General features: G+C 41.0%; 1 protein-coding gene across 3 annotated transcripts in view; it reads right to left on the reverse strand.

Moving 5' to 3' along the window:
• SORBS1 (sorbin and SH3 domain containing 1) overlaps nucleotides 1-26,163 on the reverse strand; it is a 108,580-nt gene that overhangs the window by 79,563 nt on the left and 2,854 nt on the right. The window contains exon 2 of one of the 3 annotated variants that reach the window (XM_052676909.1): nucleotides 2,770-2,876. The gene's annotated coding sequence lies outside the window, so the exon portion shown is untranslated. Of the gene's footprint in view, nucleotides 1-2,681; nucleotides 2,703-2,750; nucleotides 2,877-26,163 lie in introns of those variants that run through there. The other 2 variants (XM_052676910.1, XM_052676911.1) reach the window with 2 other exon arrangements.

Consider the following 26,163-nt stretch of genomic DNA (forward strand, 5'->3'; position numbering starts at 1 on the left):
AAAAATAAAACTGTTTTCCTGCTTTCTACAAACTCATTCTCACTGTTCTGGTTTATGTGCAGTACTACACTGTTTCAACCTATTTTATAGTCCACAATGGGCAGGTGGTGTGACCAGCTGGAGCCAAAACAATGTTTTGTGCAACACCTTCCTCTAGGAGTCACCCTGCTCTGTCTCCAGGCAAAGGAGTGAAAGGACTAGATGCACCTTACAGCAGCCCATCTGGGTAACCTTCACCTTTCACTTGAAGCAGTGAATTAGAGAACTGGGAGGACAGCAACTACTGACCCACAAGCCCTGGGAAACACAGCCGCTAGTGAGCACAGGAATCTTTAGTAATCTCTGCAATACTTCTCTGCATGCAGTATGGGTAATTTTTCTCCTTTTAGAGAGAAACAAATGGATCAGCTAGACAGCCTTGGATTCAGTAGCATTTTCCATACCTAGGTCCTCCACTAAGAAAGCAAAAGATATAGTCAGGATTTCCTCACTGTTCCCTTAGACTTACTTTGCTTCCTGTTGGCCTGGCTAGATAAGTACTTTCATGCAGCTGTGCTGAGGTAGAGATCTCTCACCCAGTAGCATCCAACACCCTCATAAACTATTCACATCATTTATATATGTACTTTTTCCTCTTTCTGCCTTTGGTCCAACTCATCAGGGCTGCAATTGTGTCTCAGCCAGCTGTCTAAGCTAAAGGTCTCAACTGAACAGTTGATCTGCATAGTACATAGCAGTTAAAAAACAACATGGTGTCCTAATTAGATCCTAAAAAACAAACACAACGTAGCATGGTGTACAAGTACTTCTCTTCATTCCCATAAGCTTCTGGCAAAAGGAAGACTCAGACTACAAAAAAGCAAGTATTTTCTCTCGTGTAAAAGTATAAGAAAAAAAGCTATTAAAAGCTCCATGTAACCAGGAACTGAGGTTAGAGTAAACCATCCTCCTCCAAATCTCTATGTGGACTAACCAAGTATAAGTACTGAATGCTGTTGTGCTCATTGAAGCACAGGTGTGCTATGCCTTAAATATCACTTAATGGCCATAGGACTGAGCATAGAGGGAAGCTCTGTGGCTCTCCGGGATATCTGTGACAATCCAGGCTTCTTAGAGATGCTATTTTCCAGACAAATGCCTGACAGCATAGTGCATATTTCCACCTGGAGGAAAACTCAGTACGGAGTTCCCTTCTCTTAAAGCAAAAACATAAAGGGGAGACAGCCCTTTGGCAGCCAAAGGACAGGATCAAATTCAGATTTGGTGTAAAATGGCTCAGCTCTACAAGAATAACATATATTCTTGTTGCAAGTAATTGTGTCAGTTCAACAGCAGGGTGCTGCAATTTTGCTTTGAGGCAGTAGGAGGAAAATTACAGAAAACTCAGTTTGATACATTCTAAAAGGTTCTCTAGCTTTCTTTTCAATAGCACAGGCTTTCATCCCTCAGAGAGCACTAGGTCTTAGAAGAAATAGCACAGTCAGGCTGACAACAGCCTCTGCATGTTCAGTAGAGGCTTATGCAAACTCCTTTCCTCCCCTGTAACTGGAGGGGCTCTGTATCACTGAAGGAAAGAGACAGTACAGCGTTATGTGGGAAGGAATTGAGATGTCATACAGAGCTGAAATTTGAGATGCCTGCAGCACCCATGTAGACAAAAAGAGAAGGACAGAGACAGAAGAGACTGCCCTCCAATGCTCTTAGTCTTTTTAGAAAAGAAAAAAAAGAAAAAGAAAAAGAAAACAGCCTCAAATAATTGTATTTGCCACTTCTTGGATACAAGAGATTCTGCCTTCTGAAACTGCTGCTTTGACCTTTGCCTTTCTGACCACAAACAGGATCGATATCAGAATAACTAAGGGGAAATAACTAAGTGGAATGAGACCAATGGTCTTATGCTTGACATGTGAGCCTCAACCTTAACTGCATCTGGAACTTCTACTTCAATACAGAGCTTTCAAAGACTGAGTTGCTTTAGCCTTGAGCAAATAAAAAATTCAAAACCGTATCTCAGCACTGTCAAGCCTCAACCAATCCTGCATATTATCTTCGAGAAAATAGTAATCCAACTATCTCTTCTAAGAAAAGCAAGATCATCTTCACCGGTATTTGTAGCTGTCCTGTCGCTAATAACCCCAAATCTAGCCCAGTAGCCCCTGGGGGACCTCATCTTATGTCACCAACACAATAATTTGTCCTGATCCCTGATCCCAGCCCAACAGCTTATGTCTGCTCCAAATCAACACAAAGCCGTGTTATGAATCTTGATATTCTCTTAAGCCTAGCCCAGTGTCTTACAGATGAAGCAATTAATCCAGCCCAATGTTGCCATAACCCAAAGCTACTCTCTAATTCAATGCATGGTAGCCATGACCAAGTCTAAAGCTTGTACATATGCACTGCTACTAAATTTAGATTAATAACCCATTCAAGGCCAATTACTAAACTCTGGACCTTACCCTAAGCCCTAACTCTCAATGCAGTTCCAAAATTTAACTTGTAACCATGTGTTCCTGACATAGACTAAGGCACAAAGTACTTACTGGTATCAACATCAAAACCAACAGCAAAGGACATCACAAATGCAGACAGGAAATGAGAAAGGTATCCAAAGATTTAAAAAAAAAAAAAAAATTAAAATATTTTTGCCCCAGCAAGGATCAAATGCATCCATGAGTTACCACAAAGTAGCACTCGGAGCTCGATGCTTTTCCAAGCACTAGATATTTTGACTGTGACAAGATCCTTCCCCTCCTGCAGGTTGCTCACCGCAGTCAGCTGAACTCTTCAGGCGCAGCTGAAAAGTGCAAGATCCTCTGCCAGTGACTTCCACTCCTGCTTTTCTTCACATACAACTGTTCTGTCACAGCACATACCTACAAAAGGCAAATGGGGAGAAAACACTTTTAGTGCCACTGGTCCTGCTGTCCAATATATCTACAGAGAGATCTGTCCCAAAGCCATCAGCTGTTCACAGAAGTACTGTTACATATAGAAGAACTAATTCCCTTTGCTTACCATGCGGGAAACAGAGTTAGTACAAACATCAGGCTGTGCAGATCCACATCAAAGCATCCCCTGTGTAAGAGCCAATCCTTAGGGTTGTCTCCAGTGAAGGCTGAAGCACATCCGTTTTCATGCCTTTCTGCTAGAGATCCCCCCAAGCAGCAAGGACAGCTGAATAGCACAAATACTCACGCCTCCTCCCAACCTACAGCCTGTTTGCTAATGTAAATCGCTGCTGATTTCAGCTTAATTTAAAATACTGGTTTGCAAAGTGCAGAGAAATAAGTGAACGCACATCTTATTCAGCTATCGCTAATGCATGAATAGACTTGTCTGACACAAAGCCTAGTCTGGGAGCTAAGAGTAGTAACCATCACATGATGGGAACTCCCCACTGCCAGGAGTTCCCCTAAGAAATATATCAGTTTCTCTTTGGACAAATTCTTTGGTTAGAATACGCAGCTAGACAGCCACAGAGGCTGAATTTGCAAAGTGTTGCAAATTCTGTGCAAACTCTGAGTGTTGATGGTTACTAAGTGTGACTATTTAACTCCAGTCCAGTATTAAATCTAAATAGTTATATTTGACATTGATTCAATAGACGGCTTTACTGTTTTACCCAATAACACAGCATCCTGGCTTTAGCAAGCCATCTTTTCATGTCAGAGAATAAGGTAAGTATTGATACCACTCAAATTTAATCATGTCGTTTGTCAGGCTTAACTAGATGTCATTTGATGGGCTGAATTAGTCAGATAGCTTTCCTAGGCTTCTTCTGCACTGAGTGGAAGTGTGGATTCTCTAGAGGGCAATCTGCCCTCCTGGCATTTGCCTGTATGTAGTAACATCAGAAAGACCCTGAGGAGATCAGCGGTTCAAGTTACACACCTACACTGGATGACTAACAAACCCCAACTGTGCTTTATTCGGGCTCTGAGAGGAATGAGGTTACCTCTTCTGACAAGCAATGTCAGTCCAGAACCTCCAAGGGTGCAGTACAACACCAGTGGGGCAGCCAATGTGTCTCAGAGGTTGGATGTGCTGAGGAAGTACAGGTTGTAAACATGGCATGGCGGAAAGGTGATGATCAGGGGTAAAACTCTCAGACAACATCAGAGACCTTGCCTGTGAGCCATCTCAGAACATGCCCACAGACCACCTGTAATAGCAGATTCCTTTCTGTTTTTTAAAGCCTCAAGTTTTCTTTCAGAACTCATTGATGTCATGAACAATGAGCTTAAATGAACCAGTACGGATTTTTAATAGAAGTGAAATAGTCCTTGGAAGACACAAGATGAAAAAAATCAGTTTTCTGTCTACTATAGTCTAGTAGTTTCCTCATCTCCAACAGTTAGAAATGAATAGATGGAAGCACACAAATAGCCTTGTATGTTAGACAGTACACTTGAAAGGATCATTTGCCAGTTATGGGAAGACAAATCTTATAGCAGGTTGTCTGCAGCATGTGTCAAGATGACGTTAAGATTCCAATTGCAGGCCAAGCCCTGGTTTTGCAGCTGGACAAGAAGCTGACATGTTGGCATTATCCATGGTTTGTTTGCTCTCCCAACCTTCAAGCAAAAGGCTGAAGCTGGCCACAGCCACAGCTACCAAAAGCACCTCAAAGAAGAAAACATGTTGCTCATCGCAAGGACTAACAGCTAGGCTGAAAGGGGAAGGATAGAACAAATGGATGCAAGGAGCCCTGGTGGTGACCTTGCTCTGGAGAAGGTTCTCATCTGGCCCCTGGCCAGGGAGCACAGAAGGATGTGGGAAAACATGCAGACCATGGCTGGCTGTGTTCCTATCCAGAAGAGAAGCTAATCATTCAACCTTTCCTCTTAGAAATACATCCCTGAAGAACCATAGGAAATTACTTTTGGTAAAAAGCAATGCAGGAGTAACAAAAGGATTCAGCTTTAACAAACTTTACACCCACTACTGTTAGTGACAGAACTTCCCTTCCTGCCAGTGGCTAAGGAATCTGATAGTGCCAGAGATGAAGAATATTGCTGAAAAGGTTTTCAACATTTAAATTCTTATTTTATTAGCCTTCAGCTGTGTTCTTGTTTTATCTGCTGTTACAGCTTGATTTCCATTGTAACAGAAAATCCACTTGAAGGAGTTAGTAGGATGACAATTGGACTAAATGATTCTAGCAGTCTTTTTCAACCTTAATGCTTCTATGATTATAAGATGCTCTTCAGGAAGACATTCCACCAAGTAGTGCAGAAAGAACCTGGGCATATCCTGCACAACTGGGCAGCTTGCCAGGCCTGTGCTCAGCTGGCCACAATTAGCAGCATATGGGAGCAGATAACCTGTGCTCCTGCTCCAGCACTTATTTCTTAACAGCATCTGTTCAGAGTGAGTGTTGAAATTGAGCAAACTGAGGAAAAACTATAAATAAAAAATAAAAATAAATAAAATTCCAACACCAATGGTAAGGTGTAAACATTCCTTGAGCTTCCCAAAATTCAGATTCTCTGTCCAATAAGGCATTGTTGCACATGACAAGCTGTGGTTTGCATTGCTTTGATGCATCAAGTCTCAACCTCAGTCTGTCCAGGCACCTAGATCTGATTAAGGAGCATTTTAGAGTGCCAGGGGAAGGGAATATTAGGAACAAGGTGGGAATTACAAAAATCACAAGGTCCACATTTTTCCTGGTGTTTATTAAGGCTGAGTGTTTCCTGGTGTTTCTCTTTATTCTGAATGCTGATACAATGCCTGACAACATCACAGTAGCACACTACAACAAGGTACCCAGCTCCTTTTCCCTTTCTCATATCAACAACCAGTAACCTGGCACTTCTTTAAAAGACTGGACACAGGCCATGTTCACTCAAACCACATCCCAGTGGAGAAAGCAACACTGCCAAAAGCAAAAAGGAGAGGCAGAAAACAGGAAAAAACTTTTTCTCACAGACAGTGGCCAAACATGATCGAGCAAGACAAGTCTATGTGTACACCTGAGAGCACAGGCAATGCCTAATGCAGGCATAGACACCTGCTCAGTACACTGCAGTTTGTGCATTGATTTTTGACACTTCACAGTGCAATTCCACCCAATGATCCAGCAGACAGCACAGCTCCTGTGCCCCCATTGGCAGCAGTGGAAAACTGTGCGAGTCCCACCTGAAGGTGGTGGGACAGCAGCAGAGCCTCACAGCCTCCAGCTCTAGAATTGGAGGTGCCACGCAAAAGAAACACAGGAGTTTCACATTGTTTTCGAGATAAAAAGAGAAAGGAGCTGACCTGCTTGACTTCATCACGTTGTTTGTACAGGACCCTGTGCTTTGTGCACTGAGCTGCAAAATTAAAGCAAGTGCAATGACAATGAAATCATAATCAAATACATCAGTGTGGGGCCAGCTTTGGTGTGGAAAAGCAAAAGGTTGGGAAGAAAAAACAAAAACTCTAAACAATACTCAGATCTGAAGGTCAGTTCTGCAGCCATTTAGAAAAAGAGCCACTTTAAATTGTTAAGATTAGCAGGATAACAATATTATTATTTTGCTGCTGTCCATGTAAGAACGGGGAGTCCATTTTTCAAGGAATCTAAACGGAAAAGATGAATGAAAGAGGAACGGGTAGAGATGAGGAGTGACTTGACCTTGGATCACATAACACCAGGATCAGGGCCAGGAAGAAACCATGGTTCCACTCCTGGCACAATGCTCTTTTCACTAGTCCGTACTTCTTCTAAGTCTGGAAGCAGACACTTATATTTATCTAGAGGGACTGAGGGTGTTGCCATTGCAAACTGTCGGTCACCATCCCATCAGCTGGAGGCTATCAGTGTATTTCAGCACACTGTGCAAATGGGAAAGCTGTGAGCAAATCCAGCAAGAAGCATGAGCAGGTGGGGAACATGAGAGCAATGTCTTGAACAACAGCAACTGCTTCTTATCCTTGGTCTGAGATATGGCAATATTCCTGAGTCCTGGAAGTCATAAGACTAGTGGTTCAGATAAGAAAAGCTATCAATTAATCTTATGAAAATGTCTTATCTGAACCATTCCATCCTGACCATTCTATTTCAGTATCACACACAACACCACCATCCTCAGCCAGAGCAGCAAAGATGAGATTCTGAAAACCCTTTAGCTCATTACAATTAATAACAATATTGTGAATCAGTCTGTTATTGATAATAGTAACATTGCAGATGGCTTAACTTTTTGATCGTTTACTAGATTTTAACAAACTATTCATATGTGATGTATATGGACTGCTTATGGACAGATGGCCAGTGTTCAGTTTGTGTCCATGGAGTGAACAGCTCATAAAAACTGCTTTGGGACAGTGAGAAGAGGGATCAGTGATACTACTAAGAGCCTGCATGCAAGTCCAAACCCTGTAAAAATATACCACTGAAATCAACAAGAGAGGAACAAACGCATTCCCAACTTGATCTCATTCTAAAAAGCTGTCTTAGCTCTTCTGCATTATAAGACTGAATTCCTCTAACGGATGACTCTTTCATCTTAGTGAGTTTACTTAAACCACTGGCTTTGCTCACCCACTGCTCAACAAACATGACCTATATTGTATGTGATCTCCAAACAGAAATTCCTTACACGGGCTACTCAGGATTCAACTGTATTGAAAAAACATAGCACATAACACATGAGCTCAAGTCTTCTGAAAAGAAGCTCCTCTTGGCTGCTGCTGTAATTCCTCTTCCAGGTTTGGTGAGTCCAATGTCTGACAGCTTGCTTTTGCCTGCCTAAAGAAGCCAGCAACATCTACCTTCAGCTCTTCCCCAACAGTGTGGTCAGCACAGTTTCTGGTCAGCAGTGTCAGCCCAGCACAAAAGGACCCTCCCTGTTCAGGTGTGACAGTCTTTTTGGTTGGGTAAACCAGTAGGTGAGCCTCACAGATAGAAATTGCTCAGAGGCAGCTAATATGTACCAGTAAGGCATCCCATAATGCAGCCTTTCCAACAAGAGCATAGGCACACAGGTCACAGATGGTCAGTAGCAGCTTTCAATCCAATGCAGAGTTTAAGAATACGTCTGCACACAAAGGGAGAAGAGAAGGGGATATCAATGGAGCAGACTTAACACTGCTTTTCAAGGAAGTTTTCACTGATCAGGAAACCATATTAGAACAAGAGAATAAACTCCTCTGCCTGCATCCAAGACACTATCAGTACTGATTCACGTTTAGTCCTCAGCAATGCACAACTGCCTATTTCCATAATCCAGTGGTTCTCCTTTGAAAGGGAAGGAGTGTCAGCATCATGAAGAGGGGAAACAAAGAACAACGCTGCAGTGATGCCGGAGCTTAAGGCACATTCTCATTTTGTCTCCATTTTCCATTAACTAACGTTGTCAGGTCCACAGAGGCGACATATGACTTACTGCAGGGTAATACCATTTAGATACAGACATTACTCTTCCCTGACCCCAACCTACGTGAGATTAGAATCACCCCCTCCCACCCTCACCTCTTTCAGCACTTCTATATTTAACTGCAGATTAACTCATTTCCTCTTTGCACATGAGATTAGAGTGTCCCAAGCGCAGTCAGCTCAAGCAGAGCCTCAGTGCATCCCCGTGTAAATCACCACTCATTACACATACTAAAGCATGTCAAGGAGGAGAATGAGTCACTCTCTTCATACTCAAACTAAACACTTGCTTCTCAAGAAGTAAAACTGGCAGGCAGCCCAGGCCCCAAAATAGTAGGAGATACCTCCAGTACTAATCTTCCCCCATCTGTTATATAAATATCTCAAAAACACAAGAAGTGCCACTATTTACCAAAGTGTTTGAATGAAATGTAGGTCGGTGACCAAGGCAAAGGGTTGAACACACTGTGACTTGGCCTCTGGACATGGCATTGATTGCATTTCTCTAGGAAGAAATAATTGCCCCTCATACCAGGGAGGGGAGGGGAAAAAAAAAAAAAGAAAAAAAAAAAGAAAAAATCTCAGTAAGGTCATGCTCACCACTCTTGGTTCAAAAAAGCTGTGAGCCATAAAATTGCTGGGAGGGAGTAGCAGGGAACGGGGAAGAGAACTTCTGCTTGCACACAACCCTCCTTTCCATCTTGACAGGACTGTGCAAGACAGACTGTGTTTATGTATCTAGCTGACTGCCCCACAAAACACTTGCAGCCCTAGGGCATAAGAACTTTCGTTGCTGCTTGAGACAGACACTGAGAGGCTGTACATTAAGCTGGAACTTTAACTCCAGCCACATGAGTTAACTTCACAGTGAATATAATTTTTCATAGCTAACAACGATGGCAGTGAATTTCACCTCAACAAGCACAGAAAGGATGAAGCATACAAAACTCAGAATGGGAATAAGGTTTTTGGCCTTTGCTTTTATATCAAAAGTCCTTTAAAGTACAAGCACTTATTTTCCTCATCCCCCTAATGGTAAAACCTCTCTTGTTCTAACACTTCAAGAGAAGAGGCCTCCTTAATTTTAAGTGGCTGTAATAATAGGCCTCAGTATTTCTGCCAAGAATAACAGAAAATCAATGCGAACCGAGAGCAGGGAGACACGCAGGAGAGCTACTGGCATTTGCTTCAGCACAACAGCTGGAATAAGTTGTCAATTCTTACTGTATCTTCCAACTACACTGCCTGGCTAAGGGAGCTATTAAAGGAAACAAAAAGGTCACGACAAGCTTATGACACAGCTCAGAAGCAATAGCAGTCTCTTCGTGATTCAAAAAACTACGGAATGACAAACAGATGGAAATAAGAAATAGAGCTGTGGAATGACACAGGAGGGCTCTGTTGTGGATTGCTGGAGCAATGGGGCATGGCAGGCAGATGTACAGTTGCCAGTGCAGAATCTGTCGGATCTAATTCAGTGACTGCATTGCCTACAAATGAAATCACAACGTGCTACACAGACAACTGTTATAATTTGGTGCTCTTGCGCATATACTAAGAAATGGATGAACATATCCTTTACTCTCTGTATTTCAGTGTGAAGTGGCTGAATTATCCCAGGAAGGCAAGGATCTGCTCTGCAGAGATCAATACCCACTATGGCAGTGGTGAATCTCTTTCAGCTCCAGCATTCCCAGAGGATTATAAATAAATTGCAATGGTTTGCAGACATCCTTCTTTTCTTTAAAGGTAGATTGAAGGTCCTGAAATAGTTGTGGGTTTTTTTTTCCTGGCAGTATGAGGTCGCTGCATGAAATACACAGCAAACGGAGAACACATCTCAAAATCAATAGCTTGCTTCCAGTGATTTGAGAGTCTGAAATGATGAACAGATGGAGATGGGAAAAGAAACAGTGCACTCCATGAGGTGACTCAGAAAAGCTAGCACAAATACACTATGCACGAGCTGTATACCTATAGGAAATGCTCCTCTGCTCCCTCTGTACATGAGTTACATGTTGCGATGAAACTGCAAGCATATCTTACGGCAATAAGACACTCCTTGCTTCCATTCCACCTGGGCATGTGCTCACACACTCTTATTTACCTGTTTGTACACTTTTTTTTTTTTTTTTTTTTTGCACCAAGACTTAATAAATAGGGTTATTTTTCAGTTTGTTCTCCTAATTGAGAAATTAGCCTCAGACCCTGAGAAACACGATCCACTCCTGGCAAAACGAAGGGTAAATGCTAAGAGACTACATCAGGACTACAAGAAAGTGCTTCCTGCTCTAAGGAAAAGGTTCACATTTCATATTTCTTTAAGCCCCATGTTGTTTAGATGTTTTTATACAGAACAAGGGAAAATTGATTGTAATCATTATGAGAAAAAATTCTCAGGAGATTCCTTGTCAACTCTGCACCTTCTGCTTGTATACTGCAAGTGACAAAGTGGATGGCAAGGTTACACCAGGTGTGAGTGCAGTTACACTGACAGTAAGGCATCCTCAGAATGGGTGATAACAACTCACTAAGAAACACTTCCTGCTGAGAATGCCTCTCAAGAAGCCGAAAAGCAGACTGCAGAGCAGCTCTCATAGGATCACTTTTTGGCCAGAGCATGCTGAGCTGCAGATCCAACATACTGCAGGGGATAATGAAGAAGTCTCACTGACACTGTGATTGCTGCTGCACTATGGAGCTCCCTGCTGCCCCACAAACATGCTTTAAGATAATTTCTGTTTGACACAAGCACAAACTGTGAGAAATGGAAGATCAAGTTCACTACAGCAAAGGCTGGAGCAGCTACAAGGAACATGTTGAAGAGCTGGGATCATATCCCTACCTGGGCTGGGATTCCCAGTGCTTCAGGAGAGAGCAGCAGGAGGACCAGGCAGACTTTTGGAGCAGCCAGCCAAAAAATCTGACTCGCTAACAAATGTATAACAAAATAATACTGAGGGACCTCAAAAAAATTAGACAGCTGAGTCAAATTAATGCTCAAGAGGCAAACAAAATTGAAGTTACAGGAAAAGACTAGAGGAATATTTAGCTGGAAAAAGATGGAAGCAAAGAAGAAGAGATGATTGATTGCAGACTACAAGTGAAGCAATGAATTAATAATTGTGAAGCAAGATTGGGATGTGCCGATTTATTCTGTTTCATGCTATAAAAAGGCAGTAAAAAGTAACAGATATTCTTTTACAATAATAATAAAAAACGCAGCATATCACTCTGAGAAATTTATGACCCCAGGCAAGGAGGGAGTACTATAACTGTACTGGCTTTCAAAAAAGATTAGACAACTGCATTAACATAATATCTACAGCTGGGAAAGCCACATGTAAAGTCACACAGATCATCAGCCCAATGGCATTGTTCTCAATTTCATTTGCAGTTTTTCACTTGCATCTCCAGGCAGGGTCTGCATTTTCCAAGTCTTAACTGGATTCAAAAGGACTGTAAAATTCCTGTTCGGCCCTTAAAGGGTTTAGTGTGAGATGGACGCTCGGGCCCTGTGGGAGCACTGATTTAAGTTCTCAAAGATTCTGGATTTTGCCACTGCCAAGGAGAAAGCTTACAGTTCTCTATGGTACAGCAACTGCTATTTCTACTCCTGCAATCTGGAAAGCTAACAAGCAGTGTAGCAAATTGCATAAAATCAACAATCTTTTCCCTCCTAGAGCCTACCCTAGCTATGACTCAATCTGCTGCTACAAATGAAGATGAAAACCAAGAAATTCCATCTTTGGTCTCTATGCTCAGACCACCATAAAGTGCAAAGCCTTTGATGGAGATTCATGTCTCAAAACGACTTTTAAAGCCAGCTTGTCTTCAGCAAAGCCCTGGTGCTAAAATACGAGCCCAGATTAACTTCCCCTGTTTTAATAACAGAAGTAGTTCCAAAGAGTCACTCCAAAACCAGTGAAGTCTTCTCACATAGCTCTGACATCCAGTCTTTAGCCAAAGAATCTCCTTGGGAATCTCTTAAGCTTGAACGTTTCCAGAAATACCCAAAAGTAGTTATGGAGCTGCTCTAAAATTTTTCAAATCTCCTGGTCAAGAAAGGGCACAGTATGAAGTGTCATCTCCCAGTATAATACATCCTTGAGCACTGCACATCTAGAATGACACTGTCAGATCCATGATGCTTTCATAAAGCCTCACCTGCTGGAAACAGAAGACAGACAAGAATCTCAGCTTTCAACTAAAATAAACAGAAAAAACAACTTTCCAGAACAAAAACAGTGAGTTACTGACATGGTGAAGGTAAAGACTTGAATATCCAGAATGTATTAGAAACCAAGTGGCAAATAAAAGTCATTCTAACATGTATTCACACGTGACAAACAAAACACATTAAGTGAAATCCCTTAACCTGAGGCAGGGCTAAGCCACATGATGATTCAAGAACACCTGAAAGGGCAGCACCAGAGACAGCAGATAACTTCACACCATTCTGCAGGCATTATCTCTCAAGAAACACAGTTCCTATTTTAACATAAAGACCTCTGATATCAAAGGACAAGGCAGGGGAGTGTCAAAACAAGAAGCTGAAATGCTGCCAATGAGAATAATTGTCAGAATACTTGGTGACATTTATCAGAAGCCACTGGTTCCCTTTGATTGCTGCTCTAGTGTGCTGCCATGGCTGGGCTGCACTAGGAACCTCCGCTGAGCTCCATCATTCCCCATGAGCAGAAAGCGCCTCAGACTGCTTCTGCATCCTGCCAGGTGTCAGGCACTGCTTTAAGAAAGGCAAACTTGAATGAAATCAGAAGTTTTCTTCAGTCTCTTGGCATGGAAGCCTATCATGCCCAGTAACTGCACAAGCTCAAGAAAAGAGAGAGTTAACATTCACAGAGGAGGTTGTTTTCTCATCTGTCTTCCGTGAGTGTTAACAGGTAGTTCTGTCCTTTTCTTCTGATGCCAGGAAAACGTGCCACGAAAAAGCAGTATGAGAGTCTGAGCAGTAGCTTCCCTTGGGTCCAACTCCTTTCACAGTTTACACTACAGTGGGCACAACACAGAATTTAATCCCATCTCCTGGGGGTGGGTGCTTTTCCCTGTGAAGTCAGAGGACTTCATTAACAAAGTTGCAAGTCAGATGTAAATTCACTACAGAAGGTCTAATCATGACAACTTTTGTGCTTTAACTGTACTTCTTATGACAGCTGGGTTTTTCTGTAAAATCTGAGCTGCTGTATCTTGTGCAGTAACCAGGAATTTTAGATTTCAGCTTAATAAATTTCTAGGAACATCACTCAGCACAACACAGGGCAAGATGTGAGCATGCCCTGAGATAGCTGCCACACAGCTTTGTTTGCCCTGTGCTCCAGAGTGAAAAACAGAATGCTCTAGGTTCCAAGGTGAGATCAATTAAGTGTCCATGTAGGTATTTCTAATGTAAATATACATGAGGCCTAGTCAATGCTTACTTCTCACATTCCTAAAGATCTGCTTCCCTTTAGAGATACTATTTCTCACCTTTGAAGGTTTAGGCTGCCAGCATCACCCCCTAGAGCTGACAACCAACTACATTTTGCTTAGAGAACATTGTAGTTCCACTGCAGAGAAGCACAGTAATGCTACCATCACCTAGCAGAGTAGATGCAGCTATTGCAGCCATTCATGAGCTGCTTTTTTTTTTTTCCCCTTTTCTTTGCCTTTTTGGTTTCTAATTTGCAAAACAACAACATGAATATGCAACAGCCTCTGTTTTCTTTGTGATACAGAAAATAAACTGGGGAAAGAAAACAAAATGTTGTAGAAAGATCCTGATATACTTTTTAAAAATTTGTAGCGGATTAATCATGACAATACTGTTAATCCACTGAAGGTGTTCCTATTAATTGGGATTCTACAAAAATGCAAGGGCAGATACATTTCACAGCTAAATATCTCACAGAAAGGGAGATGCAGTGATAATCCAGCTAAGAATAGAGCACACCTGTTCAGGTTCTGCCACACATGTCATAGAATTTCTCTATATACAGGTAGAATGCTATAATTACAACAATAATTCTTCCTCATCCACTACACTACTACCTGACATTTCAGGGGTGTCAATTGGAACAGTGAAAAAATAGTAAAACAATATGATCTTTACACATCTGGATACCTTCTCCTAGCAGTCACTCATCAGAATAGATGATATCCATGAGCCTAAATAAATGTACATTCCTCATATTACCCATGAGATTATATTAAAGTACTCACGTGAATAAGCCAAGATCTGACCACTCTCATCTTGTTTATAGCTTTGCATAAGATACAAGCCATCAAGTGAAGTTGTTTTACAAACTCACTAAGCATGCTAAACTTTCAGAACAAATCCCATAAACTATATTCTCTGGGTCTTCAGACCTTCCCTAATATGGTCTCTAAATATCTGAGACATGAGGACACCTCACAAATTACTCAGATGAACTATAAACTTTTCAGACTTATCATTAAAAAAAAAAAAAAGTCAGAGACAAAAAGATATGCCAGATTACAAATTGGAGCCAAGAGACAACTAAACCATGTGCTTGACAAGAGTGTTAGAAATGCCTAGTATAACTCAGGCAAAACAGTCAAATATGGTTGCAGAATTTTAAAAAAAGGAGGAAGGATATCATTGTAGAGCTAAGAGACAACTATCCAGTACTCTTGTGATTTGTAAAATTGAGATGTTTTTCCACTTTAAAAACTAGAAAATCACTAAAGATCTGAGAAGTAAATGTAAGTCTAACTTTTCTGGCATCAAACATTAAGATCAAACTCAGCTTATTCAATTCCGTGTAAAATTTTACTACTCTTATTGATGTCTTTATGAATGTTTATACATTTAATCCAAGTCAATATTTTGAGTCTCAGACAGTGCTGCCATTTATGAGAGCACATCTTGGTTGGATGAATTCACTATTAATTCTATTACAGAGTTTGTCCAGACCATTTTCCCCTTCTTCACAACTAAGGAAGTTTATACCTAGCAATTACTTTGACTTCATGGACATTCACCAGCTAGACCACATCAGCTCTGTGCAGAAACACTAGCAGAAATACTAAAAGAGAAAGGACAAACTCTTCTCACTCCTTTCATCCATCCCTCTTCAATCCTACCTGCACTGCTTTTTGCAAAGGGAATTAATTAAGCAGACATTCTCCATATAAGCAGCTCACCCCAGCCCAGAGGTTGATAAGCAGAACCTAGCCATGCATTCAAGAGCAGAGAATGCTTTGGCCCAAGCAGACAATTTTCTCTGAATAGTAGGGGCTGACAGACCTTTTGAATATGACTTATTAAAAACAGCCTATGATCCAGAAGACTTGTAACTCAACTGCTTTATATCTGGCTTATAACGTGATGAGAAATATCTTTTGCCTTCCATCCATTCAGATAATAGAGAGCTTGGCTTTACTATAGTACAGCTGGGCTAGTTACAATTACACCGGGCCAAAACATTTTCAACAAGTTGTTCAAATGTTATTAATTTTGTCCTAAAAAGAGCAAGGTACTCATTTGCTTGGGGCTTACTAACTAAACAGATGTTCAAACACTAAAGGCACGCAGTGTCCGTTAGCTGAACTACCAGGGTCTTGGGAACTTGCACTGCATTGTACTTCTGTTCTCAGCAGGTATTCTCCAGCACTGCTCCACCACATTTCCCTGTATTCAGAGCAAACAGAGCTGCTCCAGCATAACAAGATTGGAATGAGTTAGGATATTCCCATTCCAAAGATCAGTATCATCAGACAAACAGCATTAGAGAGGAAGTTCTTTGTTACTCAGGGGCTAGAATCTTCAGGGCCTGTAAGCATCAAAGGTGACTGTGCTTAACTGCTACACATTCATTTTTAACATGGGCCGATGGTTAACATATTATATCTGAAACACTTTCAGACCTTAGAAGAACTATTTCATTCTAAATTCTCCAAAGCTCACGGTACAGAAACTCCAAGCTATGTCATGCACCAAGAGAAGTTGAATACACTTTCACAATAGTTGCTTATTTTTTTCTCCCTCTTTCCCACATTTTACCAAGTCAGACATATCTTATTCTTTGTTGTTGTGTCTTGTTCCCACCTCCCCTCCCCACCACCCCTTTCCAAATCAGGGCTCAATAAAACAGGTCAAAGGAGGCTCTTTAACAGTTTGAAACAACATGTACTACTTTGACCACCAAGGCACATTAATCTCATGGAAGTAATTGTATGAACAGCCTCTGCCTATTTAAGGCATCTCTTACCCTAGTCACCTCTTACTGGAAGAATTAACAAGCCAGGTCCACCATTTCTCACAGTCCCCTTGAGGCAGTGCTTGCCACGCTTCTTTAACGTAACCGTAGCATCAGCAAGCTTTCTATGTTCAAAATTCAAACCTACACACTCTAAGGCAAAGCATCCTTTGATTTCCAGATAAGTACAGCTGCAGATCCCTAAGGCTTCATTGTAACAAAACATTCAGGCACATGTATATAAATTATTTCAGGCCTCATGTCAAAGGCAATAACGAATAAGCTCTTTCTTTTAACAGGAATGAGACTCGGACTCTTGAAAAGCAAGGGAGTTAATGAAGGGAAAATATATTGCCAGCAACGCTGATATGACCAACTACATCAATCTTGTGTCAGTGCAGTTACGTCCATGCACTGGGATCCTGCTGTTTCTTTTTAGAGTGAGAACTGGAGCACCTAGAAAACGCAACTCTTCCCATAACTTATATTCACAGTGTACACATCTCTGTCACTGTAACAGTTATAGATTATTCGTGTGAACCTGGCTTTTTGTACAAGCTAATCCCCTCTTGCTTTGCTATCAGAAAGTTGTCATGTAGGAACAAGGAAAGAGGAATGCTACATGCGCTCAGTGAAGAGGTCGGTGACTAAACATGTTTTAATGCAGTTTAGACTACATATCTGAGAGTGAATTATCTCAGTGTTCCAGGATGAGATCTTCCAGAGAAGACAGACTGATTTGCTGAGGTCACTGGAATGAGCATTTCCTGGAAGGAAACTCTGAAATTCACTCCAGTAATTTCTGTGAACCAAATTTGGAAGTATACTGGCTTGTTTTATTTGCCTTGTCATTTGTATAAGGCATGAGAACGTATTCAGCAAGCCTAGGCCCAGATAAGTAAAAGGACAAATTCTAACTTACAGCTTTCAGAAGATAAAAGTCCATATATAGATAATGATACAACAGATTTAATAGTGGTAACTAAATAGTGTCTGCAGTTAATTAACTTGCAATGTTTGAGATGTTTCCTGTTATAGCTTTAAGGAAACGAGCCCAGAACAGTTGACATTTTATCCTTATGCATAACTAAATTGTATCACAAATTAGAACTCTCCCTACCAGGGGAAAAGCAGTAACAAGCCCTAGCTGCGTCAGAAGGTTCCAATGGCCTCTGCCTTTGAACAAAACACTAAAGGGACTATTCTGTGACTGGAGTCTGAACTCTCATCTTCACATGAACTTCATCTTTCCACTGCATGACCTACACAGCTGTTCCAGGGGTTCAGTTCAGAGGCAGTGCTCTCATGGTCACAGGCTGGCCTCCAGCAGGCAAGAGACAAGGCTTCTCCTTGGGGTGCTGCAGCTTTTCCAATCTCTACTTGCCATCCAGTCTCTGCATTTCGCTAGCCCCAGGGTTGCTCCCGAGCCCAGACTGAGTGGGATGTATTTCACATCTTAGCTGAAGTAAATCACACAAACACTTTGCATATTTGGCAAGCAATAGCCTTCCCCAGTCTTTTCTACAACTATATGCCAAGTCATGCTGTTTTACTGACTCAACTGCTACAAATAAGAACGACACTTTCTTTTGCTCCAAGACCACAGTTACAGGGGCTAGAGATTGTGGCTTTTATTCTGAAAACACAACGAAGTCAAGACATTTTTGGGTATCAGTGTCCCTAAAGCACATTGTCACACATCCTCCCCTGGAGCGTAAATCATCCCTTGCTTCTGCTCCCATATGGAGGAAACAAAGGATGACTTCTGCAGGCCAGAGGTAGCCATGTCTTGCAGAAAGTTGCCTTCCATCAACACTCTTCAGGCAAAAGTCAGAACAAGACTGTTGTTTACTGAACGTGGTATGTAACAGGATATCTTATAGCACACATAGTAATTGCTCAGAGTTGCAGAGAGGCAAAATTTGATTACTAATTGTTAGTGACAGGTGACAATGCTGTTAGCAATTAGTCCAAACTGCTATACAAATTGCTAGCAGCCACTTATTACCAGATATAGACCTATTAGGGGAATCACTGTGAGAATAGACTGAGTGCGCTGTTACCTCCAGGGCTGGCTGCCAGCTCCAAATCTCAGGGCTGTACTACTGCAAGCCTCACAGTCCTGTCCACCATACAAGCTACCTGACATCTTAATAGGTTTGCCAAAATAAGAGGGGTTAGCAATTCAAGTCCCTGTGTCTCTCGCATCAAGAAGTCATTTGTATTTTAAACATTGCTAACGGCACTTACTGACTGTGCAGCAGGGCGATCAACACTCAGGAAAGCAGCCTTGCTTCTGTCAATGCCAGCATGATAAGTAAGGTGAAGAGGAAACAGAACGAAAATATTTAAGCCTTATTTAGTCTCAGCAAAACCTTGGGTAGTTCAACCTGATCAACTGCCAACCCACTGCATCTGGATTTGGTTTCTGATGAAAGCATCTACAGAAACAAAGTGATATAATCCAGTTCTAAATTATGAGCAAAGCTTAGAAATAGTCTGCCATGACAAATGGAAACTATGCTCTTACAAACAGCAAGAACTTGCTATGTGATGCAGTAACAGAACTGCTATCGGCACAAAAGTCCTGGCATGCTCTTTATAATGAGAAGTGTGAGGGGAATGGCAATGCTACATTTCCATTAGGAAAAAAAAAAGTAATGCATTTCTATAGCATGTCATCTGAACTTCAGAGCTATTCTAAGCTGACAAGTCCCTGTTGCTGTGACAATGCAAGCATTGCTCCCACTCTGCTGATGCAAAAGCTGAAGCACAGACAGGAGATAATTTTTCTGAAGTCCCCATGGAAGTCACAGGCTGCCAGATGAACTGAGTCCACAGTGCCAACAGACTCCCAGAATGACAAAGGGAATCCTTAATAACAGAGCAAGCCCTTTCCTGGCTTTGTTGCGCTAAATAACCAATGTGATTTGGGGTTTCATGTCTACAATCCAAATGCTGTTAATTAATAAGATTGTGAAGTGTTGACACTCTTCAACAGATGCATTCCCCACAAGAGTCTAGTCTAGAGTACGCACAAGAGCGTACACATCTAACGAAGAAGCTGGATGCCGCAGAACAGAGCCAGCCCACTAGAACATGATCTTGAAATTAGTCTAGAAGTGAGCAAAAGTCTCCCTGAGCTGAGCTGCCCAGTGCCTTACAATCAGGCTCATCACAAACACAAAGGCACCTTCTGTCCAAACCTGGGCTACCAAGAAATGGCTCAAGTCACATCTTAGGGAACAGCTCAGTAGATGGTTAAATGGAATCTCACATAATTTCTACCTGTGGTACATGAGGCCCTTGCCTAAAGGAATTCAGTGTGTTTGGCAATCAAACTTTTTTTTTTTTTTTTTTTTTTTTTTTTAATCAATCCAAAAGGAGAAGACATGCACAGACAGTATCTTACTACACCTCTTTCCTACCACCCTCGATAGGATAAAAACAAACAGAATGCCAGCCCCCAGGCCAAAACAAAACCTGGATCTTTTCTACACAATGTTTGCTAAGGAATCCCTTAAAGAAAACAAACAAATAGAAAGCCACCCTACAGAACTAGGATTTATCTCTGCAGTCATTTATCTCCCTGCACGTTGATCACCATCAATAAACTGAGTTGTGTATTGCCATAACATTTAAGCAAGTAAACAACTGCAGATCTGGATGGCTTCTGAGGCTGCAAACAACTTACGCAAGTGCCAACCTCTGCTAAACAGATTCAGCTTCACACCTAACTTCCTCCAGATACTTCTGTTCTTTGTTAGAGCAGAGCTACACATTGTGCTTTCATCTTCACACTCACTCAGCTTTAATCTTCACACAGATCTGTAGTTCTCCTTTTCAATCCACAAAGTATTTACTGAACACAAAGACCAGTAGGTAAATCTGAAGAGTTTTCCCCCTTGCTCGGTGTTAAGATACACAGGGGAAAAAAAAACAACAACACACCAGAAAAACAGTTAAGGCAACTTTTGTTTTAGCACTATCTTTCAGCAAAGGCATTATTTGTGCAGCACCTTATGCAATGAGCACATTATCACCTACTCCAATGGCTGCTGTAACACATTCATTAAGTAGTTATACTAACATCACTAGGATTCTCTATAAAATGTTGGGATACTTTATTTATGAGATAGTTAAGAGTCACATGGAATAAGGTAATGCAGTGACAGAATAATAGGGACCTCAGACAAGGTTGTGTCAGTTTTTGCAATTATGTGACAGGTTCAGAGCAAAACTGTCCATTCCCAGTAAATAACCTCACACATGCAAAAAGTTCTCATCCCATTTGGCTCTAAGCAAACATCAAACACACCATGTGTCTGAAACATTTGTAGCGTAAGACTCTCAGCTTTTCAATTTTACAGAAATTTTTGATCTTACAGACTGCTGCAGTTGTAATTATCTGTTTGTGACCCTCTATTTTCTGTCTGTTTCCTATCCTGTGCTTGTTAGCAGTGGAATCTTCCCCCATTCCCAAAAGACACTACCAAAGTGTGACTTGCAAACCAGTATGTGCATGCAGAAACTTTGTCAAACATAATCCTCACTCAAGATAACAATTAGAGTTGCCATTGATTCTAAGCATGGACGTCTCCACAAAACAAACAGTAAGGACAAGATCACCCCCTGCTACACACAGATGTTTAATCCTTTACAAAACAATTAGGAAAAGAAAGAATCGGTGTTGAAAAGACAAGCAGATTTCCTACTAAGAATACTAATATGAAGTTAGGTAGTGTCAGCTTGTAACAAATTTCAAGTTGTGGGTTTTAAGGTTGTGGTTTGTGTTTTGGCAGAGACGTCATTTGGATCCAAACACACTTCATGCAAATACCACAGCTGAAGGTGTCAATTTCAGACTGAAAATGGGATTGTACTTAAAACATACATCAATCTATGGCAGAACATTTAAGATCCCAGGATATCAACATCACTAATCAGAAGTCAGATGGCATAGCTCATGGTGAAAGCACTAAGACTTGAACACAACAGCAGTGTTATAACACTGTCACCCTTTCACCTTCCTAAAGTCTCACACAGGTTGTGGTGCCAAGTACTCAAGCAGACCTGCAAGCCTCAACACTTCTCTCTGCTCTGACACAGATGAGGTCAGGACTCTTAAGAGCAGGATTTGGGTCTAAGAGAAATCTGCACCTATTTTAAAGATGACTGTTCATCACTGTTGGCCTATGAATACACTCCCTTGAAGATCAGGACAACTGTATCAATTATAAAATACTGTAGCTGATGAAAGCATATATTTAGAGGGGAGATGCTTAACATATGCTGCAGTGGACATCAAGAGTCTTCTCAGCTCTCTGCACAGTTAGTGGAAAAGTAGTGACCTACACATTTTCAGCTTGCTTTACAACTCCTGTACTAAGGAAACACAGTAACCTTTTCTAGTTGTAAGGTAGTTCACATTCCAGAAACAGTCAACAGTGTTAGCTGTATTTAATAATCTGTTCTGGTGGATCCTGCTTATTCTGATGCTGACAGAGATGACACATACAAGAAAGGAAATATAGATTAAGTTCATAAAAGATTTACGTATATTATTGATTGTGTAAATCCAGAGCCAGCATTAAAGAATGGAAATGGAATGAGACATTTTCTGAAGTAACATCTTAGACCATAATCAATTTTGCACTATACTGATTTATTTAAAGAGAAGATAGAAGTCCTACACCTCAAGACAGCCCCCCTCTCCACTTCCACAGAAAAAAAGTCCATGGTGCTTTCTGTATTTAGGATCTGATTTTGCATCACCTTACACAGCCAGCTATGAGCAGCCCCACAGACTGCAAGGCAGCTGCTCATGGAAGTGAGGACTGTCCTTGCATTCATGGGGTCTGCAGGCATCCATTAGCGTGCATTTGTACAGCAATCTGCGTTCATATTAAATCAACACTTAATATAGTAATTCCTTAATTTATCTCACAACTGCCTCAGATCATGTAACAAGGATGCTCTAAAATACGGTTTTATTAATTTCTGCTAGTGCTTTAATATAAATTGAGCAATGTTATCCAGAACTACAGGGCACAGTATTAATTTGAGCTTCAGAATGTCAATGAGAGAAAAGGCAGTTCATTTCAGTAACAAAACGCTTTTATTATCTATCTACAAAATACACGTGACATTTAGAAGACAGTGATCTTCATATCCTTGTGAACTTTAGCAAAGATCCGTTACAAAATGCCATGAGCAACTGATACATTGCTGTAGTGTTACGACAAAGAAATTGGCTTCCATTAGCAGTCTTGTGACATGCAACAGCTAGCACAGAACAGAAACACTGCACATCACAAACTCAGATCACACTTGGAGCTCTTCGATTCATAATCAACACTTTGGTTTTTATTAAGAAAATCAGATTACTTGAATTTGGGGGTGTTTCTCAGTGAAATGTAGAAATGCCATATGCACTTTTCACCTATTAGCAGACAAGTCAGCTCAAGTTGGTGTTGCTGGTTGACACTCGCATGGCACCAGACTTCTTCAAATGCCCAAGCCAGATGGGCATTTGCACAGGGTCCCTTTATACCTCTCTGCCAGAGGGAAAAGCCTAGTTTAAGGATCCTGACCTTGCCATGTCACAAAATAAAGCTGCAATGGAAGAAATAGGCCTCCACTAGCCTGAATGGGAACAGATTTTACTGCACTGTACACTTCTGAGAAACGTATCCAAAACACCTAGATGATGTGACCAATATAACCAACAGGCTTGCAACAGAGAAAATACAACAAGTCTGTCTGACAAAAGTGAGCACCAGGTCAAAACAGCTCCTCTGAATACGTTCCTCACTTTGAAGAGGGCTTAGTAAGCCCCACAAAATCTTTCATTATTTTAGTGGATATTTTAGAAATAAAAATGGGTACAAAGCATTTGACCTGATAGTTCTGCTGACCATCCATTACCAACCTGCTCAGAAGCATGAAGGTGTGCACTGTTAGAAGGAGATGACATTAAAATTATTTCATTAACATGCGAGTAAAAGATGGAGACGAAGACAGAAATACAATGTCAGAAAAGGCTTCTTGCTCAGGAGGATTGAAGCTAGGTACCCTTTTTGTATGCGAACAGATGGCATTTGCTGTACATGGACTTATTTCCATTAGCTTCCATAATGACTGGGGCTGGGAGTTGCTCTGTATGTGAACATACATATATGACCTTGAGAGGACCAAAATGCTGCTTTAAGAAAGCCACTCAAGTTTGTTTAAAACTATCAGTTCAGTAAGTTGTTCCCTCCATTCTCCCCCTCCACCCCCAACCAGTGCTTACATTTTATCCATGTATGGAAGAGATTTCAGAGGTCTGAGTCATTAAAACCTACAGAGAATAAAAAAACTTGGCAAATATGAAAGCAAGGCATTTTAAAAGGCTCTGAGGAGACAGCCTGCTCCCCCTTGCTACTGAAGATGTGATAGATGAGTTGCCATTTATGTGTAGGAGCTGACAATCTGAGGATTTGGGCAAGCCTATGAACTTAATTACATACAGTGCGTCCCAAAACAGCTTAAATAGATATACATGCCAAAAGCTGAGAGGGAACCTTTTGATCCTACTAAGAAAAAAAACAAAACAAACAAAAAAAAAGAAACCAACATTTAAAGTAGCAGCCTTGTGTGTTATCTACAGACAAACTTCCTGCCAAATATTATTGTCTCTGCCAAGAACTATGGTATTTTTGGATAGTTTCTTATTTACAACCCCTCCTTGTGCATGAAACAGTGATGTTTTGCCATTTTTAGGTGTGGCTGATTATATAACAAGCTCAAAAAATTTCAAGCAAGAATCTCTTCTCAGAGGACTTGTCTTACTGGAGAGAGCATTACAACAAACTTCAGCTTCCCTATAAAAAACACTAACAACAAAACCAAGAAAAAACAACCCACTTAACCAAACCAGGTATTCCAAGGGAAAAAAACAACAACAAACATGCTGAGGAAAGGTCCAAGGGATGTTTGTTGTTGTGGTACCTTAGTCAACAATATGACATTCTCTGTAAGCATATGGGATTTATGAGGGATGATACCCTGCTCTTGGTAATACTACAGTAAGCAAACAGAATCAGTGGTATTAGCTTTTTTCCTCCCCATCCTGATTTTTGGATGTGTATCCATGCGTCTTCCAGATCTGGCTTTATGAAAAGCAGACTTTCTGATGACATTCAGCTTCCAAGCCCTTAGTACCCACTCAGAGAGTTGCTAAGAAATCACAGTTCAGCATCACGTTTCCTCCCTCAAGACAATTCAGCAGGGCTCAGATTCTCAGAGGTCACTGAGGATCTGGGACTCAGGAAATCTGAGCTCTGTTCCCAGCCTTCTGCTATCACTGCACAACAGTGCAGCACCTCATTTTCTCAAATTAAAAAAGGGCTAAAACCACCAGCCTCCTTTTCAAGAACTTAAAAAAAAAAAAAAAAATTAAAAGAAAAAGGATCGATACACTGTGCACTTATCACTCAATCTTCACATCCCCCCCAAAAACCTCACAGGATTTTAATGTTTACTGGCCACAAGCTCCTGCAATATTCCAGGTAACATTTATACCAATTCAAACACAGTAGCATTTCTCAAGAACAGAGACTTCTCTTTCTCCCACGTCTACCCAGAGTAACTTATCTCAAATACATTTACACAGGATTTCGGTTCTAAAGCTGTAAATCCAACCTAAGCTCCTCACTGTGGCATCCGAGCCATGTCAGTACTTGCAGCCACGCAGATCCCTGTGAGATGGGCTGTATTTTCCCAATTACCAAAAACATTTAAGATGAATATCACAGAGAGGGTCATTTGATTTCCATTGTAATCATTAATGATTACTTCACTACTAAGAAACACACCTCCTCCTTCCCCATCGTTTCTTCATTCATAACCTGAATAAGTTAAGAATGGGAATACTTGAGTACAAAAAATCCAAAAAAACTTTGTGGATAACAATCCTTCTATGCATACTATCTGCAAGAAGAATGCATCATTAAAGACAAGTAATACTCTATTCCTCATAAAATACATTAATTTCATATAATCTTTAGAGTCTCCAAGCTCATACAGAAAAATCATACTTAAAAAAAGTATTTTCAAATCTTTCCCCCTTTCTCATTAATAGGGACTAAAACTTGTTCTGTTTCTTTTCTTCGTCCTTTTCCTTTTTTCTCAACATCATACTCAATGGAATTCAAAGCAATTATAAAGTCACAGAGAAAACATCAGGACACTGAGTTAGAATGAAAACCCTGAATAGGTACCTGAGAGTGAGCTGCAAAACAGGTTAGCACAGATTTGAGTGCCAAAGGCTTTTCATGAATGCGGTGAGATGATGAGAGGTAAACAAGAAGAAATAAGCTTCAGAGTCCATTCTCTGCAAAACTTATGTAAGTCTTTTAAGAGTCTGGAGCGATCAGAACACAATTTCTGTAACTCAGAAACTAATCATGTCAAAAGCTGTACAGGGTTTCTCATACAACAGGACACCCTTTAGTTATGCAGTCTTGGCCCTGGGGAATCCCACCACTCACAGAAGGAGCCAGCAAATTTCAGTAGAATCTAAAAATAACGTAGAAT

The sequence above is a fragment of the Tympanuchus pallidicinctus genome, unplaced genomic scaffold (assembly GCF_026119805.1).
Source record: "Tympanuchus pallidicinctus isolate F22 unplaced genomic scaffold, pur_lepc_1.0 scaffold16, whole genome shotgun sequence".
Classification (NCBI taxonomy): Eukaryota; Metazoa; Chordata; class Aves; order Galliformes; family Phasianidae; genus Tympanuchus; species Tympanuchus pallidicinctus.